The sequence below is a fragment of the Lissotriton helveticus genome, chromosome 6 (genome assembly GCF_964261635.1).
Source record: "Lissotriton helveticus chromosome 6, aLisHel1.1, whole genome shotgun sequence".
NCBI lineage: Eukaryota > Metazoa > Chordata > Amphibia > Caudata > Salamandridae > Lissotriton > Lissotriton helveticus.
The window spans coordinates 2,090,788,114-2,090,809,513 of NC_136067.1; positions in this window are offsets into that span (position 1 = coordinate 2,090,788,114).

Below are 21,400 nucleotides of genomic sequence, written 5' to 3' on the forward strand. Positions count from 1 at the left end.
GGCATCGCTACCAAACCTCATTGCTGCACTGCAGAATAACTACAATATTGCTTGAAGGTCCCAAAAAGACAAGATTGGAGGAAGTTTAGCCATTGTTTATGATAATATATTTCAGAGCAAAATTGAGCATCTACCTTTCTCAGCTTATGAAGCCCTTCTCTATTCACTTGGTCTCGCGCCTATATCCAGGGTCTCCAGGGTCCTAATTTACCGGCCCCTCAGTTATGCGGACAACTGGTGTTCCTTAATCCTTTGACCTAATCTCTCCCTTCATATTTCAAAGAGCTAACTCTCCTCTGCTTGGAGACCTAAATATGCATTTTGAAGATCCCACCTGTAATCTGAGCAAAGCTCTTGCAGAGGACCTGGGCGCACTGAACCTCAACCTAATTAATTCCTCTCCAACACACAAAGCAGGCCATCTGTTGGACCCCCTCTTTTCTAACATAATAGCTCTCATCACAGACCCGCCCATACCATTACTCTTATCAGGCCACTTTGCAGTACCCTTCTCCATATCCTTATTAATCCTTACTTATGCCGACAGCAGACAAGATCAAAGTCATGGCCAGGAACTGGGCCAAATCGCCCTCAACACACACCTACTGACCACCACAGCGTGTACAGAAGATTGACCTAGATCAACCCACAGTGAACAACTGGCTACACAACTGTCTAGACACAATTCTACCAGTCAAACTTAAATCTTCAGCCATACCACACTCCTTATCCCCTGTCTCAATGAAACCTTACAGGATGAAAAGAAATTCTATAAACAGCTAAAAAGGGACTGGAGGAAGTTAAATTACAAGAATTCAAAATTGAAATTTAAAGCAGCTCTGACTCAATACCATTTGCATGTCAGAAATAGTCAACCTTCCCTCTCTTAATCACAAAACTGTCCCAAAACATTATTCAAAGTGGCCAAAGACCTGCCTGACCTGAGTAGTACTGTCCCTCCCCTCTTACTGCCACAAGCTCAATGCAAAGAGCTTGTGAACCTTTTGTCAAAAAAGTGACAGACATTCAGCATGCCTTTACCACACCAAGGACTAGCAAAACCAAGTCAGGGAATAATAGCCCAAACATCCACTCCACCTTACACCAGTGAAGATAATCCCTTGGCTACAGGTCAGTCACAGGCAAGACTGCAGTCTCTGATCCTGTTTGACTTGCCTTGTTTCCTTGACCTTCTGCAGTCAAATAAATCAGGCTTGGCCCTAAATCCTATCCCTCCAACCAAGTTAAGGACTCTAAGCTGATATCTTATGCATCCACTTGGGAACTCCAGAATTCCTGTCTTTAAGAGGGGCTTCTATCCTATTATAAGGAAGCATGCTATGGTGCTCCTCTTTGGGGCAAACGAGGTCTCAATAAGGTACCTCCTAGAAGCCCAGAACTCTGCTGCCAGGCTACTGTTCCAACTTCCCAAACATTCCTCTGCACCTGGCCTTCTCCGTGACATTCATTGACTCACAGTGGACAAACGTATCAATTTTAAGGCACTCTTTCCTATGTATATAATCAGCACATGTACGGGACATTGATACCTGCAAAAACTTATGGTGCCCTTTTGGCCCCCTCATACTGTGTACTTGAAAAATGAATCTCTTTTTAGGGTCCAAGAATCAAATACACCTGGATGGTTGGCCGTTGCTTCTCCCTTTTGGGACCCAAGCTATGGAGCACTCTCCCTGTTTCTTTGAGATGCTGCCCGTCCTTATCCACCTTCTACAAGGAATTCAAAACCTGGTTATTTTAGGTCCATCTCTAAATGGTCCTACCTGTCCCCAAGCACGGGGATACCCTGTCAGTAGCTATGCAATATCAAATAATATAATATAATAACATTAATAATTGTAACGGAGCCCTTCTTCTCCCTCCATGCTAAATGAATGATTGATTTGTTTCTGTTGACTCCAAGCCCTAGAATTCCCTTTGCCTCATACCGGTCAACCCTCCACATCTGTCAAAGCCTGGAGAATTCCTTTATAATAGTGTACAAGGTAGAAAGCCTCTAACTGAGCACTTGGTTTTTACCTTGGATGATTGTATTCAAACTGACAAATGAGAATCTTTTCACTTTTCTGATCTCATGTATGGAAGAAGCGCATTAGAAAAGCTGTCATTCGATTGGTTGTTATACTTATTTATTTTTATTTTTTATTTATTTTGAAAGTTTTTTATAGCGCGAACAAGATCTTTGCAGATATCAGAGCGCTTTACAAAGCAGGGAATAACAACAAGAGAGTGAGTAGCAGGTCATTAGGTATATCGACATTATAGGTAGTAAGAGATGGATAGGTACATGAGGGAGCATAGTGGCATGGGAAAATCAATAATGCAAGTAGATAGTCGATAAGTGAATCATTAATACAGTTAAAACACATAGTCGTGGGGATCGAGCAAAATAATACAGGGAAAACACATAGTCGTAGGGCTCGAGCAGAATAATACAGATCGGTGCAAAGACTTTACAGATCCACGTTAATAGGTCAAATGTATTTGGCCATGAGAATAGCTTTTACTTCTTTCTTAAAAAGTGTGACGGAAGAGATGAGCCTGGTTTCAGGAGGGAGTGAGTTCCAGATCCTGGGAGCCATTCCTGAAAAAGAGCGTTTATAAGTTTTTTCCTTTCGGAATCTCCGAGGTTTAAACAGAAGTTTGTTTGTGCCTCTGGTGTATCTAGAGCCGCCCGAGATTGACAGCTTCTGAGTGAGGTATCCGGGAGAGCTCAAGTGTTTAGCCTTGTGTGTCATGCATGCGATTTTCAGATGTATTCTGGCTTCAAAAGGCAGCCATTTCAAGGATTTCAGGTCAGGGGAGATATGCAAATGTTTTTTAGACCCAGTGATGAGTCTCGCTGCAGCGTTTAGAGAGGCTCTTAGGGGTGCAGTAGTGGTTAACGGGAGACCGCAGAGGGCGATGCTGCCATATTCAATTCGCGGGATTACTAGTGCTTGTACTGCAGTTTGGAAGTCTTTGGCTGGTAGGAAGGGTTTAAGTTTCCTCAGGTTATTGATTTGGAAGTTCGCTCCCTTAGTAGCTTTGCTGATATGTTGCTGCATGTTGAGATTGGAGTCGAGAGTTATGCCTAGAGATTTTGCTGAGTCCACGATGGTGGGTAGGACATTGAGTGCAGTTAGCTGTTTAAGCCAGGTTTGAGTGGTAGAGGTCTTCGCGGGAGGTGAGATCAGAAGGAACTCTGTTTTCAGAGCATTGAGTTTGAGATGATTGTTGGCAGCCAGGATTGGGTGCTTCTGATCGTTGAGTTCAGGAGTAAAATGTCATTGGGGGATTGTAGTTTGAGATACAGTTGGGTATCATCTGCGTACATGTGAAAAAGTACATTGGATGCTTGTAGCAAGGTGGTGAGAGGTTCCATAGCTAGGTTGAACAGCGTTGGTGATAGGCAGGAACCTTGGGGGACACCTAACGATACAGGTATTGGCGAGGACATCAGGTTGTTACACTTGAATTTCTGCTACCTGTTGCGTAAAAAGGAGGTGAACCACTTGAGAACAGTCCCAGATAGCAAAATTCGGCCGTTTGCGAATGCAATTTCCATTTTTAGGAGTATCATTTTTGTTATTTTCGCAATTTAAGAAATCGTAAAATTGCGATTTCTTAAATTAGGATACAACTCTTGATTTGGATACAACAATTGGTCCAGCCTGCATACTTATATTGAAGTTTGACTCCTGTGACCAAGGACGCGATGAGGGACGAAGAAGCTTGGACTATTGTAACTCCTTGAGCCAATTGGACATTTTCCTGTTGCCTTAATATTTTATAAATGAGGCTCAACTTGGCAATTGGCCTTTGTCAAGTGTCACTTTATCTCTAACCACTCCAACCACTTCCAGTAGGCTGCCTTGTAATAGGACTGAGGAGACAAATGAAGCCTCAGAAATGATAGCGCCCTGCGAAAATACATCCACCCACTGACTGTCGCTAATGACTCCATCAACTATTAGAAGGATCAACTCAGCTTCACATCGCACAAAAAATGCAAGGTATTCAAACAGAATAAATATCGACCTGCACAAATATTGAGTCTTAAATATTGTGATATAGAAATATTGTATGCAGGATTATAGTTGGTAAAAATATTCATTTTAGGTAAGTAGAATCCATGTAAAAAATATCAAAGTCATTATTATGGTTAGAAATACCAAACGCATTTATATAGTTTACTAAAATAAAGTTGTTAATCTAAAGTTAAAGTTCAAAAGCTTTTATTCGATTTGTACATACAAATCATACAAGCATAATAAAATACATAATTTATAATATTAAATCACCATATAGACACAAATAAGAAAAGGAGTAGGAAATGTGCAAACGGCTAGTGTGCAACAATTAAAATTATTCTTCCTTTTAAAATCAACAAACTATTACAACAATACAAAGCATTCATAGGTGTACAGACAGGAAATCGAAAAGATTTACTTGATAGGCAATTTCCTGGCAGCTGTACTTTCCGGTAAAATAATTCCGGTAAAATGATTCTGGACATTTTTAGACTAGCATAAAAAAATGATTTAAAAATAAAAGAAAGGGGAGACCATACAGTACATACTGTGGACATCAACGAGTAAAATTATACCTTAATTACAAAAATTGATATAAAACTTGGAAACATACATATACAGACAGGGATGTAAAAGGTAATAGCAGCATAATACAATTCCTGGCAGCTGTATAACATGGGTACAGACAGGTAAGTATAAAAGATTTTACAGTACAATACTTTTCCTGGCAGCTGTACACTTCAAAATGTAGGTGGCCAAAAAGAAACAAATATCCTCATTCTCCAGTGAGGATAATAGTGTCAATGCAGTTTTTGTGGTACGGATATTATACTTTATAAAAATCGGTTTAAGGTATTTTACCCTAAGGAAATGAAAAAATTTACAAAAAAGTAAAAAATGGCAACAACTCTGACGAGAAGTACTGTCACACGGGCAGAGTGTCTCTGATCTGGCTTTCGGGTTTGGGAATGCAACCAGGTGGTGAACAATACCCAATCTGACACGGGTTAATACATATTGATGAGAGGGACGAGTCACGTACACAAGGTAGGGTTGGAACCCCGAGGTTAAATTCAGATCCTTGTAAAATTTCACAGTGGTTAAATTACCAAATATTTAATCACGCTCTGCCTTTTGAAAGTTTAGAAACGTTGTCTTAATTTCTTTTTTGGGAATAGAAACAACCTCTTCTGGCTCAAGAAAAACATCGATATTAAAAAGAAGAAGATACCAGCGGTGAATATATCTCAACCACTGTATGCGTGAAGAGTGGTCCAAACCTATACAGTCAAGGATAATATCTTGAGTGAATCGAGTCTCTGGCTTAGCCCAAATAGAACGCCACAATAAAAGTGGCCGAACTGCTGCTAAGTCAGAAATAAACTCGACCCCGACCTCTTCGTGGATAAGTTGGACAGAGGCAGAAGGGGGGACACATAACAACCTCCTTAAAAACTTGTTTTCATCTTTTTGTAAGGATGTACCCTCACTATGGCCCCATACACCTGCCCCATACAGAGCAGAAGAGACACAACAAACATTATATATATTCATCATGTCTGAAATGCTTCTTGAGCCAAGTTTGGAAGCAAATCGAAAAATACTGCAGGTGGACCGCAGCATTTTTAATCTAATGGAGTCAAATTCAGAGGTCCAAGTCCCACTGTTGTTGTATGTAATTCCCAAATAGCAAAAGGATTTAACATGTGTCAATTTATCTTTATCCAGAAAAAAGGTATGCTTTGACTGTTTTGCTGCCTGACCGCATGACATAACATACGTCTTAGATTTATTCACTCGAAGCCTCCTAATTTGGATAAACTGCATAAAACTATCAATTAAACGCTGGAGGCCAATCTGTGTACGAGATAAAAGAACAGCGTCATCCGCATAAAGTAATAGCGGGACGGATTTTCCTCCAATCAAGGGAGCGTCTGCTGGGATGTCAACCAAAGAACGGTCAACACCATTAATGAAGAGGGAAAATAAAAGAGGGGCCAAAACACATCCCTGGCGTATGCCCCGTGAGACTTTAAAAAAAGGGGTGCATTCGCCTAGGGTGCCATAGCGGACTTTACAGGAGAGTTTTTCATAAAGTCTAGCTAGGAAATTGACGATTTCCCTCGGTGCCCCTGCTTCAAGCAAAACCTCCCAAAGAATAGCATGGTTAACCAAATCAAAAGCGCTGCTCAAATCAGCAAAACATAAAAAGAGGTTGCCATTTTTAGCCACAGTATATTTGTTAATTAAAAGGTCCAAATTTACACATTGATCCAATGTGCCCAAGCCTTTCCGGAAACCATATTGGACTCTGGTTAAAATATTTGAATCAGTTGCCCAATTTTCTAGCCTTTTAAGCAAAATCCTACTCATTACCTTTACAGAGGCGTCCAACAAGGAAATTGGCCGATAATTGGAAGCCTCTGATTTGTTACCTTTCTTATGTAAGGGAATAATGACTGATTGACCCCAAGAAGAAGGGAAATTAGTTTCTGCCGCACAATTGAATATCCTCACCAGGATGGGAGCCCACAAATCTGGTTCATCTTTGTATAAATCCAGCGGGACCCCATCAGGGCCAGGGGCCTTGCCTCCTTTGCTGTTAGAGATTCCTTCATGGCTTTCTTCTAATGTTATTCCCAAAGGGAGAGGTAGCCAAGAGGTAGACTCAGGAGACGGTGACTCAAGGGATAACCCTTCTGGGTTGAAGATTTTAGAAAAGTGACTGACCCAATCGCTGCATGCAACATATGATGTTAATTCTGGAACATCTTCTTTATTGAGAAAAGGACTATTAATTGTTTCCCAATAAAGTTTGCAGTTTTTGGTCTCGGCTGCTTCTTTTAACTTATCCCACGCCTCAGTCTGTAATACCTTTTTCCTGTTATTAATTGCTGTTTTATATCTAGACCTGAGGTGTTTTATTCCCTCGTTATCACGTGGTTTGGTACCTAAAGCGTTCTTGAGTTCTCGGAGGGCAAGTATACAGGGTTTGTCAAACCACCCCTGCTTCAGACCACTATTAGATATCGGGGCCTTAGTAAAAATACCATCAATAATACTATTAATGGAAACAAAGTGTAGTAGTAAGCAACCAGGGTCACTTTCTTTATCTAGACAGGAACTAATTTGGTTTTTACAACTGGTAAGAACCTCCTTCTGCTTGGCCTTGGAATTAGTTCCAGTCCATCTAATCCTTAGACCCTTCGGTCTGATGGGTACTAGGTCAGTAGAACACTTTTCACCTGAAGCTGATGGGGTACCATGCCCTAGGAGGGTAACACGAATGCTGTTATGGTCACTGAGACTTTCTTCTTTTACATATAAGTTAGTAAAGTCTCCACTACTAGACAAAAGAATATGATCTATAAATGACCCTGCGTCCCTTCCTGTAAAGGTGGGGCATGTTATTGCCTGATTATTTATGTTACAGTTTAACAGGGTCAAGTCTAGTGTAACTAGCATGTTGTTTAATGTAGAACCGTAACTGCAGTGTGGGAAGTGGAGAAAATCCTCCCTCGCTCCCAACCCCCCCCAATGACTGCTCATAGCCGCTCCAAAACCACAGATATTCCCATTGGACAAATGGCATGGCTGTAAGTTAAAATCCCCTGCCCAAATAACCTCAGCCTTTCTTTTCGAAATGCCCATGGCCTTGGCAATTTCCTTTTCCAGGGGTGGTAAAATATCTCCTCTAGTGGCATCAAAGATATTGTTGTAGAAATTTACTACAACTAGGTCAATACTCTTACTGCACTCCACCCTTACTACCTGACTGTGGGTCCCAACTGTCGTACTACTTCTAACTGTACAATTACACAGCTTGTTAGACAAAAGCATCAAAAGGCCCCCCTTGGCCCTGCCCGAGCTAGATTTAGTAGCTTTAAGGCAGTAAGATGTGTACCCTTCAATATTGATATGGTCCAAACACCACGTTTCCTGGAGGAGGATTAGATCTAATCCCTCCCCAATAAACCTGGTCCAGAAGGGTGAACCTATTTTACTAGCAAGGCCAGCAATATTCCAGGAAATAAAAGAAAGTCCAGCAGGCTTACCAGTGTCGACGACAGTAGCCGACTCTGGCTGGATTACACAAGGTGAGGTAGGACTATCTTCCTGAAGGTTGATATCTGGGCCTAGTCTGGGGGTGACGGTAGATGTGCAAGCATCAGGACTATCCCTAGTTAATGTATGCGAAAGTAATATTAACGATGCCGCTATTGGGGATTCAAGAAGTGTGGGGAAAGGTATGGCTGGAAAAACACTCTCCATATCATTATTGGTGGTAGTGAGGTTTGAATCTGGAGCTTTAATAAAGCTGAGTCAGTCTACCTCATCTAACACACCATATCTGTTAGGATGAGCGAATTGTGAATACGAGGGATCAAGAGGAGGAGGCAGGTCCTGCCATGATTGTTGCCACTGAGGTTTAACAGATTGTGGGAGCTGAAAAGGTTGCTGCCACTGATGAGCAGACTGATATAAAGGTGGTGGATAATGAGGAGGTTGTTGCCACTGAAGACTAACATGGTGTGGAAAAAAAGATGAGAGATGTGGTGGTTGCTGCCAAGGTTTGATGGTATGTTGCGGAGGATACACAGACCCTCTATTACTTGGGAAAGTAGGGCGAGAAGGATTTGGTCTTGGTGGTATGGGAAGAAAGTAGGACAAAGGGAGTGGATTAATTTGGGTAGCAGGACCGCTGTTGGGTGTATTACATATGTAGCTGGCTGCCCCTATATCCCTAAAGTTAACTGTAATTACGTCCCCTACTATTGTTTTCTTACTCCTGCCCACCCAGTCCCCTCTACGCACAGTAAGAATTTCACCACTCATATTGCTAGGTAAAGGTTTGTGTAAGTGGAGCCACTGGGCGCATTTATTTCTTAACTCTACAAAAGTTTCTTTTACTCCCTCCTTCAGTGGGGGAACGGCTGTCAACACAACCACAAAAGGGGAGACTTCTGGTGGCAGGCTGATTAACTTAAAGCGTGCCTGCTTTGGCTTAAAGCCTTCAGGCTTGTTTGTAGAGAGAGGAACTGAAGGGTTGATAGACTTTCCTGCGACATCTTTTACTTGTGAGGTAGTAGTTTTATTTCCATCAACAGAATGTTGATAAGCCGAAGTGGAACCCACCACCTTCGGAGTAGATAGGGGTGGGGGTTGGACAGAGTTATTCCCTGTTTGGGACAGATGTAGTGTGGCTGGATCCCTGGAAACTATAGTTATTTGTGCATTATTTGATGCATCTTTAGAGAGCTGGACGCAAGATAAGCACTTGGGGACTGATTCTTTAATCCCTTGTGGCTGAACAGACCCTGGCCCATTCGTCTTATTAGGCCATTTCGAGTGCATTAATGACGTGAGTCTGTCAAGTTTTGAAATTAAAGGCTTAATTTGTGCTGCTATTGTGGCCTCAAGGTCCAGTTTAAGATCTGTTACCATATTTTGAACCCAGCAGGGTATACCTGGCACCAATTGCGGGGTAGGTGATATCAGGTTATGATTCCTGACTTTAACTTTTGGTTTGTCCTTAGTCTTACTCTTGGACGTAACCTTTAGAGGAATAGTAACCCTTCCCCCAGAATCAATAAGTACAGGAGCTGTTTCCAAATCAGTTGGCCCATCTAGACTCGGCTCCGCTTTGCCGGGTGACTGACAGGCTTCTAGGTCTGGGGTAGCCTCAAAATCGACGTAAGACGGATCCGAGTCAGATTGGGTAACTGACAGATCGACAGCATTCGGTACAGTGAATGCGCCTGCGGTGGGCAAGGATAGGGGTAAGGAACAGTTATTCAAGGGCTGCTGGGAGGGTGATTTTGCATTTGCAAGAGAACCCAAAGACGAGCGCTTAGCGTTCGCGAGATCCAGGGAGACTCTTTTTTCCAACAATACAATGCTTTTGTCGATGGTCTCATTCACCCGTGAAATGAAGAGATCTATGGGTCCAGTCACCTGTGCTACCGCCGTGGCTCTTTTAGTACAGCTTCTAGTTCTGTTGCGCATGGCTGACATCTGTAACGCAAGGGCAGTAGAAGATGATATAACTGGGAGGCGGCCACCAGTGTTTGAGGAAGAGATAGAAAACACAGTTCCGCCTACCTTGTCGATGAATTAAGGGCGATAAAACAGGGGTTCAGGGCCAGGGCCTTCCTCTGCCGTCCTTGAACGGCCTTAAACGGCCCGCTCTTTGCCCGGTCTTCGCCCTGGCCTTAGTCCCGCGTGCGTGTTACTACCGATGATGTTATAGGAAGATCAGGTGGAGGGGGCGGGAAGAGGACCAGCTGCGGCCGATCAGCGCCGCGCTGCACGCTGGTCCTCGCAGTCCCGCCTCAAGCAGTAGGGTGGATGTTTGCTCGCTGAAAACGCGTTGGTGCTCCTATGCACTAACAGATGACCAGGGACAAGTTTAAGCAGCAAAGTCTTGGCCTGCGAGCGGCTCCCGCGCAGCGGGGGCCGCGAGGCGTAGCACTGCAGACAGGCAAACAGGCAGGAAAGGGCACGAAGGACTACAGCACTCTCGGCGATCCAGTGGTGAAACCCAAGCTGCTCACACACCGCAAGAACTTTATCGGTGGAGGGGGCGGGAAGAGGACCAGCTGCGACCGATCAACGCCGCGCTGCACGCTGGTCCTCGCAGTCCCGCCTCAAGCAGTAGGGTGGATGTTTGCTCGCTGAAAACGCGTTGGTGCTCCTATGCACTAACAGATGACCAGGGACAAGTTTAAGCAGCAAAGTCTTGGCCTGCGAGCGGCTCCCGCGCAGCGGGAGCCGCGAGGCGTAGCACTGCAGACAGGCAAACAGGCAGGAAAGGGCACGAAGGACTACAGCACTCTCGGCGATCCAGTGGTGAAACCCAAGCTGCTCACACACCGCAAGAACTTTATCGGTGGAGGGGGCGGGAAGAGGACCAGCTGCGGCCGATCAACGCCGCGCTGCACGCTGGTCCTCGCAGTCCCGCCTCAAGCAGTAGGGTGGATGTTTGCTCGCTGAAAACGCGTTGGTGCTCCTATGCACTAACAGATGACCAGGGACAAGTTTAAGCAGCAAAGTCTTGGCCTGCGAGCGGCCCCCGCGCAGCGGGGGCCGCGAGGCGTAGCACTGCAGACAGGCAAACAGGCAGGAAAGGGCACGAAGGACTACAGCACTCTCGGCGATCCAGTGGTGAATCTATTTCAGTATGTTTTTTAACTATATATGTTTTGACGTGTATGTATAACTATTTTTAATGTTCTTTAAATATTGTTATTTAATTGTTAGAAGTTTTAAAATGTAATTTGATAATTTTATTTTTTTCTTTGGAGTACAATAGTGGAGTTTAATTATAATTATTTAAAATTTTATTTTTAATTAATATTTTTTAGTAAACTGATCATTAATTATGTGAATTGTATAACTATTTGTTTTAATTATGTTTTAGGTGTGGGTGGTGTATTTTGCAGGAATATAGGGTTTATCATATTAACATTTTAATTAGCATTAATTATTTAATTAATAATTCATTATTTTAATCTTATTATTATTTGTTTTTTAATTTAGTTTTAGGTTTGGGTTGTGTATTTTGTTGGGGTATAGGATCGGAAGTAAATTATATGTAAATAATTATTTAATCATTTTGAACTATTATTAATGGTTTAATAGATAATTATTTATAGTCATTTTAGAATTTTTTTAAATTATATTTTAGGTTTGAGTAGTGTATTCTGCAAGGAGAGAGTGTGGGAAGTAATTAAATTAGATTTTTTAAATAATTTTACTTTTGCTAATATTTAAGTTTCTTATTATATTAGGTATTTCAATCATAATTAAGACTTCCTGATTTCTGTTTTTACTGATTTGTACAGATAAATACAGACAGAAAACATACATTTTCTTGCCTACATTTATTTTTAAATGTGGATAAAAACGGAAATTAGGTTGCTTTTTGAGTAATTCTAAATACTGTCTGCCACTGACTTTCAGCCCAATAGCTGTATGGATTGGTAGATAAGGGGGTTAAAAAAGAAAGGAATTTTAGTAAAGAGGCTTCAGCAGCAGTGGATGTGCACCAGGTTGATACTGAAATTTGCAAATTTTCATATAAGTGCATTGATTTATCTTCTGCCAGTATTCACAGCCTTGAAACCTGGCAGACATTGAAGCATGAGTGCATATTTATCAGTTAAATACATGTGGAAATATACTAATTTCAGCACATTTTTCCTCAAAACACAAAATAAATATGGATACAGATCACATTAGCAAAAAATAAATATGGAAATGGCAAAACAATAAATACCATAAAACCGCGAGCCCTAATGATAATTATTTATGTATATTGTGAATTATATTGAATGTTTTTATTGTTTTTGTGTGTTGTTGTTTTTGTATGTGTAAAGGGTGGGTAGGAAATTTATTATACTAATTAATAAATAAAGTAAATTTTTAGCACTTATAGAACTGATGAATAATTATGTTAAATATGTTAATGAAATATTATTTAAATTATGTATTAGATGTGTGTTGTTGAATTTGTACGAGTGGATGGCGGGAAGTTATTTAGATATTATTAATACATTATCAGTTAACTTTTAGTATTAATTATTTCCTTGAGAGTTAAGTATGAAAATGATGGAAATAATAATTTGATAATTTATATAACTGGTTTGGGTTGTTCTATTTTTATGGATCAATGGTTGGATAGAAATTAACTGTAAATATTAAAGGGATAAATATTTGTTATGAATATTTTAACTGATATTTAGATATGTAACATGAGCAAATATTAATATTTTGATAAAGATTTAGGATAGAAAGGTAATCAGTAAAAACAAATCCAAAAATAGGTAGTTATTTGTTTTTAATTATGTTATTTAATATTGTCTTTTAATTGTGTTGTGTTTTTCAAATGTAATTAATATTGTATCAGTTTTTAATTTTTTGAGAATATGGTTTTATATTTAAATTATAAGAATATGTTTAGTAGTTAATGATATGTATTTGTAACATATTTATAGTATTTAAATATATTTTCTTTTTTTTACATATTTATGTATTTATTTGTCTATTACCTTGTTGAAATAATTGTATTATGTTTTGGTAAATTAATTTGTTTCTAATGTTGAATTGACTGGAGTGGGAATAGTACATTTTACCCCTTGGCAAACCAGCACTTTACCTACTGTTGCAATGAATGGAGTGGAAATAGTAAATGTTACCCCTCCGCCATCCAACACTTTGCCTTCTGTTGCACTGGACGGAGTGTGAATAGTATGATTTACCCCTCCGCTATCCAGCACTTTCCCTACTGTTGCACTGACTGGAGTGGGAATAGTAAATTGTATCCCTCTGCAATCCAAGACTTTCCCTACTGTTGCATTGACTGGAGTGGGTATAGTGCATTTTACCGCTCCGCAATGCAATACTTTCTCTACTGTTGCACTGACTGGAGTGGGAGTAGTACATTTTACCACTTTGTAATGCAACAGTTTTCCTACTGTTTCATTGTATCAAGTGGAACAAGTACATCTTATTCCTCTTTAGTAGAACATTGTGTGCATTTTTGTACAAATTGTAGTGGGAACAGTATGGGCATCATTGCAATGTCGGTCTGAGTTGCCTCCAACCAACATCGCCGTGGATGTAGAACTGGCCACCCTCCGATCGTCAGTCCTGACACCGCAGTTAGGATGCAACTGCACATGGTGCTGTTGCAAACTTCCAGCTTACAATGGGAGCTTGTGCAATAGTCCAAAACTGCCCTCAGCACAAGCTCCCATTGTACAATGGAAGTTTTTGCACATTCCTGCACTGTGTGGCAGGCACCTCACTGTGCCTGACATACAATGCAGGGACGTGATGAGGGGCACCTTATGTGCCCCAGGAACTCAACCAGACGACCATGGGAGAAGGGGGGCCTGCTAGGGGCCCCCAAAGTAATTTCCAAAAGGCTTTCCATTATATGTATGGCACAGTGTCTACTGGGCACTGGGTGTAAGGGGCCTGCTGTTTGTAAATGCAACACTTTTAAATGGGAGAATATTGAAATAAAGAGTTCACTTAATCACGTAGGTAACTTTCCACATTCATTTTCTTCCATTTAAAGGCATTCAGAAGCATCTTTTTGTCCACAGCTCCAAGACTGAGTTGACAAGGACTGTTAGCTAAGAGTAAAATACCTCAGTCTTTCAGATGTTCACTTGGCCCGACCAAGAGTAGCTCATAAATCTGACTGTTCATTGTTGGGCCTGCTATCTTCATCCTGATAATAATAATAATGTAAAATGAGCACAACCTTCCCTTGACTTTAAAAGTAAAGTGGGACCTTGTGCTTATTTAAAAATGTACTAAAGCCGTTGAGCTGCTCTGAAGGTGTCTGAGAGATACTGGTAGGCCATGACCGACTGGTTGGAGATGCCTGATCTAGGCTGAGTATTTTGTATGTTAAAAAAAGTATATATTTATATGCATACATATATATGTGTGTGTTTGTGTGTGTGCTTGTTTGTATTGAAAATATAATGTATCTTCTAAATTAAAATACTGTTAATGTAGTCGTTTCCATATAAACTCATAAAATATACATAGGAAAACACACCAAATAAAATATAAGGCATCCAACACACACCACATACTAATGTTGTGGTGTTGTCTAAATATGATGTGTTTAAAAACACACACCATTATTTTTCTATGTAATTTAAAAATAACAGAAACTTCGATTCAATCACTATGCTTCATTCAGGAACTAAAAAGGGACATTCTAGTTTGCGTTTTCAAAAAAAAAGTAGGCCAGAATACCATTTTTATTTTAAACATGTACCTGTTCTTCTGGTGAACTATGGAGCTGGCTGTACAGAGACAGGACCTATGCAGCCAAAAACTCCAGCTCTTGCACTAATAGGGGAGAAAAGGGAATATGTGCTCAATCTACAGTATACAAATGTTAATGTCTTATAGTATTAGTGCAATGCTTTACAGAGATGAAATGTCACCCCTGCATCCCTAAATAAATATGAATCAATGAAACAGATCTTTGAGCACATGTAACATGTATAGGCATGAATGAAAGTCCAGTCGCCCTCATAGTCTCCTATTCTTTTCTTTTATTTGATATTGATTCTTCTGCCAGCCAACACTTGTTTCGTCAGTGGGTCACCTTATGACTTCCTTAGGGCTGTAACTTAAATTGAAATCTGTTTTACAGAGGCATTCAGTATGTGCACTTAACAAATTGCTCCAAGTGCTCATATTTGCAAATACACATAGTGCTCGGTGTAATGCAATTACCGATGGAAACCCATGCTTTCTCAGTGTGAGAGTACCATGTTTCCCTCAACGTGGTGTAATCTTTCCCAATGTACAATACTTTACATGTAACTTGCTTATCTTCATCTTCGTTTCCCATTGTTTCAATTGATCACACAGCCAAATGGTACATCCTGTACTCACTATATTGAACCAGTTTGTTCTCGATACTGCTAAGCTTTAAACCATGTTTACAGACCTATTAGCATACAGTTTTTACATGTAACACTTTACATGCTTATCCTTCATTTGCCACTGCTAAATAGAAACATTTGTCATTTGTAAAGTGTGACCTTTAACCCATCTGATTGCACATTCTGGTTAGCGTTGAGCTCATAAATATTCTCACATTTTTTGCAATTGTGTCTTATGCAATGTAAGTGTGTTCACAAATTAAGTGACCATCACCAATCTAAGGTACCTTTAAACAGCGGAGTTCTCTCTGTGCAAATTGATTTTTAAAAAATTGAAAAAATATAATAATCCATAATGAGATTGTGTGTTGTTGTTGTGGTTGTGCCGTGGTAAATAATGTCTGAAAATATTGTACCATAATGGCGGATATATTCTCCACCTTTCTGCATCGCAAAACTCTGTCAAGTTCCGGTATGAGTGTGTATGCTTCAAATGAAATGTTATCACCTGTAGTTTGAAATAATGGTCGATGAGTTTTATATCAGTTTAAATCAGTATTAAAAATGTGAAAATCTCTAATGGAATGCAGCTGCAGACCGCATCATCCCGTGTTCAAACATGTGGGCAATTTTTTTGCTCTCGAGTTAAAAATTATCTCACATTTGCATCTCGTCTCCCCGTATTATTTCATGTTACTCTATTTAACTCTTGAGTTAGCAAAAATGATCTAATTCAAGCTGCTAGCACAGCCACTTGAATAAGTTGGTGAGGAGCATTGCTTACCCATGTACAGGACAGTCTCTCCGTGTCTCCCTTCCTGATGAGTGTTTCCGCTACCGTGTCTGGAGTGCATGCTACTTGGTGTCATATAGTGTGTATTCTAGGTTACCAGTGTAAAAGATGGACCACATAGGTGACTAGTGATTCCACCATCTGTTAGTGTGCCTCAGATGTTATAACCTCTAAATAAATTCAGTCTAATGGTCACTCATACATTATTTCCGCTCTCTCTGCGGTCTTTGAGATTACACCTAAGGGTCTCATTACGATGTCTGTCAGAAAACAATCCGTCTGACTCCTTTTCGGAATCAGCTCTGACTGACTCACGTTCGGAGTGTCCAACCAACCCATTATGCTTCCAACTGACAACACAAACTCACATTAAAAAAAGGGGTAGTTGTAGAAAACCTTGCACCCTATTGCACACACCCCATGGTACCTGTCACACTGTGCATGGTCTAACTTGAGGATGTCCCTTGGGTACCCACAAGGCTGCTGACCGGAGGCCTCAGGGTGAAGGGTACTTGCTAGGAACACCCAAAGTCAGTTTCCAACAGTTTTTTCATATCAGACAGACCAAGTCGGAAAGGCTGTCAGAATCCGGCGTTGTTATACGTCCATCGGAAACACGGTCCACAGAGCTGTACAATTCAGCGTCGACCGACTCAGAGTGTCCGAAGGCCAGTTGGAACCGATTCAGAACATTCTAATCGGTCAGTCGGTAATGTTTCCAAGCCGATCGGAAAAATAGGTTCCGACTCGGTTTAGGAGAATCCAAATGCCGTTCGGAGCCTTTCCGACAAACATCGTAATCAGGCTCTAAGTGTTTCCTGCTTAAAATAAATTAATATAAATAGATAAGGATTATATAGATGCTGGTGTCATATTGTGTGTGTTCTCTACGTTACCAATGTGAAGCATGGACAATGTGGGCTCCTCGTAGTTTCCAAAATGAAGGAACTAGGAGTATTTTCGCCAGGTTCAGCACACGTACTCCCTTGTAACAGTTCAAATACGCAAGGGTGCCATTCCTAAGGATATTAGTGGTGGTCAGGTCTCTGGAAGAACCTCCAAATGAAGGAAGTGCCCTCACAAACCTCAAAAGGTGTCATGCCTCATCATTGGCTCCTTGGAGGGCCAGCGCTGAAATGCCCAACAGGCACCCGTGAAGGGGCACCTTGGTGGAGGTCTTTTGATAAAGCCAATTGGAGAGTGATGGTTTGTCAACTGGTGGTGTATAATGTAGTGAGTGAAGAATTTTAAAATAGGTTTAAAGAGACTCTTAAATAACTGTTATTAATCCTGGCTCGCTAACCTAAGTAAAAACAATGTCGCTCAAATGGAGGACAATGATCCTATAGAGCAGAGGTGCTATTTAGTTTTGTGTGGTAAACATGTTTCTGGGCAGGTCAGTCACTAAGGGGTCTCTTGGCAATTTGTCAGGACCATACACATACATTTCCTAAAAAGTCTTAGACTACTGCCTTTCGCCTACCCTGGCTCTGTCTCCCTGGAGACAGAGCCAGGGTAGGCAAAAGTTCACTTACCTCGCCACTTTAAATTGAGCATGAGTGAAGCACTCTGACTCAAACTCGTCAGTCCTTGACCCACGTAATATGGGGTCTTACAACAACATAGGGTGTAACGTAACCTTGTGCCTTAAAGCACGGCTGGCGACTTCATTAATTTGCCTAATATACACACCAGCCCTGCAGTAGTGTAAGACTTTTGTATTCACATGTGGATGCTAAAATTCTTAAAGACCTCAAAAAAGTCTTAATTAGTTCTCCTGGAGGTTGATGACATTTGAGGAACTTATGTCTCTGTAGAATTACAGTTTTGTGTGGTGTGGAACCTGGTATCTAACATTCTCATAGAGGACATATAGTCGTCAACTACATCACCTTCCCCGAATATTGACTGTTGTGGTAAATGCTCTAAAATGATCCGGCCTTCATACCCTAAACAATGACACAATAACACATATTTCTTTTTATAGGTAAAATCTTTATCATCAATAGCAGCCATATATACCTCAAAACTTTCTTTCCAGAACTCGCAGTCAACACCAGCATTGGTAGTGCTTGTGGAAAATGAGGGTGGAGGTACTATACTTTAATTCATGGTATCAACCAGTGATTTATGTGTAACACGGGAAAAAGAAGGAAGAAGAAAAAAAAACAATAATGATAATATCACACAATATACAATTTATGATGAAAACCTAGTCACGAAATGTTAGAATACTAAAACCAAAGGTACTGCCTTAACTTTGGCATTAGGTAGGACCTCATAAACCTGCTCACACTAGTACATTAATACTATTTGAAATAATACCACAACTATTATGATTAAGAGCGTTATGGTAATTTTTATATAAATTGATACCAGAGTTAAAGTAAAAGGTGTGCCTTTCACCGCTATTCTGAGATCAAGACGGACAGGCGGGAGATCTGTGTACTCTTTATTAAAATCCTTTTTGATATTGCAGTTGGGTGAAAGAATGCACTATGAGTGCCTGCCACCCTAAACCATAAAAAAACGTATGACCTTAAATTACAATACCTACTGCAGCCGCTGGCAAAAACGGCAAAGGCCAGGCAGTCACATGCAAATGACGTGCCATTCCGCGGTAGCTCCGAACATTACCAGGAGTCTGAGCGAACACTCCCAAGACACCAGCAATGCCCCGTCACGAGGAAGCAAAAGACAAGTGAACAACATGACTCCAACTCTGGAGAATGTCATTGCTAGGCAACATGGACAGAAAATGCCTTCAATGCAACTCACAACCGGCTGCTAGGTGACCCAGTGATAAAGTCAAAACCCAAAAACTCCTCAAACGATGTGAAGACATCTCCATCACTCCACAAATCCAGGAAGGAATCCCTAGCTTTCAGGAAATCCAGCGCCTCTGGGAGATCAGCAGAAGCAGTAACACGAAAAAAAGATGTATACAATGATGCCAGGAATCACGCGAGGGACCCTGACAGTCCGCTTGTCGCCAATATAAAGATGCATAGTACGGTAAGTGCTTCTTCAATAAGTATTAATTCTGAGCATCTGTAACTAAGGACTGGCAGGGAAGCAGGCTTACATAAACTGATGCTCCCTGTTCAAGACTATATCTTCCAGTTTCATACACAATGAATCCCCATTCCACATTCCATATTCCATAAATCAAAATCCCAACACTCATCACATAAACATTGCAGAGTACATTTTAAAACAAAAAGACTTATATACAGCATACAATTTTACCTATCTGAAAATTGTTGAGTAAACAAACTTTTATCTACAAATAACATCAATTCAATAAAAGAACATGGATAGGACAACATACTATATTAAACACAAAAACATTTCAAAACATAACATGACATTGAGATTGATAAGTACATCACACTTTAACATATGTGAGAATTGTGATAGAAAAGAGAGAATGAGCAAGATGACATATCAATATTATTTTGAACAAATTAAAACAAGGCATCATGGTAGATGTAGCCATTTCAATTAAACTTTAACAACGCTTGAAACATGGTGAAACATCCCTGGTGAAAACATACTTTGAAAAAGAAAACACATATAAATATAAAACACATACATAAAATTATTTATTTGGTGTAAAAACACTAACAAGCACAATTACATCATGTGATATATAATGGGGATTGAGACCTGTAATCTTCAATACAACAATCTACATTCAAACAAACGACCAAATAAAATAGTATACAAATATATCTAGTTTTCTATGTTATGCATCCGGCCTCGGGCCTTTGGGTGCTGAAACATTTACTATTCGTCGACATGGAGGGAAAGTAAGCACCAAGCTGCGTAACACTCCATGTATGGGAAAACATGGAGAGAAATATTGCCTTTCAGCTGGAAATGGTATAGTCCAAAGTTTGGACTATACCAGTTTTTAATATAAAAGCAGGACCTTCGTAGGTCATATCACTGAAAATACAAGATTTGAAAGAAATATTACTGTCTATGGGTGCTTGTGGAAGACAAATTCTATGGACTGGAATCAAGAGAATGTTAAAGTGATTCTGGTATTTTACTAATCTCTGCTGGTCGTTTTCTATCGAGAAAGTTAAATAGAGGCAGTTGCCAGAAAAATAAAAAAAAGAAACTCCCTCAGCAGAAAGCAATTCTGCCATTTGACTGACCTCTGCTGGTCATTTTCTATCAAGACAGTTAAATAGAGGCAGTTGACCAGAAAAGAAAGTCCCTGAGTGGAAACAGACAAGTCCTAGGGCTGATCTCCAGAGCCCACAAAGTACGTACACATATAAGTATATACTAAAGTATAGATACTAAAGTATATACTAAAGTATATACAAGAAGTCTTGAATACTTCACCTATAAATGACATTTAGATTTAGTGACACATTCAAACAAACAGATCATTCCCCCTCTTCCAAATTTCCTCCTGAGTGCGCAGTTTGTTTGCTACAGCATTCACTCTGTCAACTACTCAGGTCCACATTTGCCTTTTCAGGACTATGGTTGTATTCTGTACTTGGGCCACAAAGAATTGTGGTTCTGCTCTAATAATTTTATTCAACATGACTGTCAATGTTCCATCTATAAAATGGGCATTTTTACTCCTTGCCACTATGAAGATTTAATAAATGTTATGTCACAAAAGAATGTGAATGAAAGAATAATTATGAGACAATAAACAGAGAATGCTTAAAAACAAACCTGACTTAACAGGTAAAGGTTCAGTTGAAAAATAGTATAGTTCAGCGGAATGGCAAAGGATCGAGGTCTGAAATGGAGTGTGCCTTATTGTATGATATGCAGGTGAAAACAATTAGCAAAACACATCAGGTGTGAGGCTGGCATCCATCTAAAAGCCACAGGAATACTGTGATGATGAACGAATCCGTCAACAGATTACTTCTGTTGGCAATCCCCCACGAGAACAATGCCAGCACAACTATGAAATGTAAATATGTTCGGCAGAACCCCACCACCGTGATGGTGACAGAGTAATGTTAGCCAGCAGAGAGGTCCACCACGTCTACAGTGGTGAACTGTGTATGCAACAGAAAACACTCTGTCAACACAGACAGCTGAACCAGCAAACGTCTAAATAGGCTGGCAGGATTCTGTCAGCTTGACTGACTCCACCGCCGAGGGATTACGAG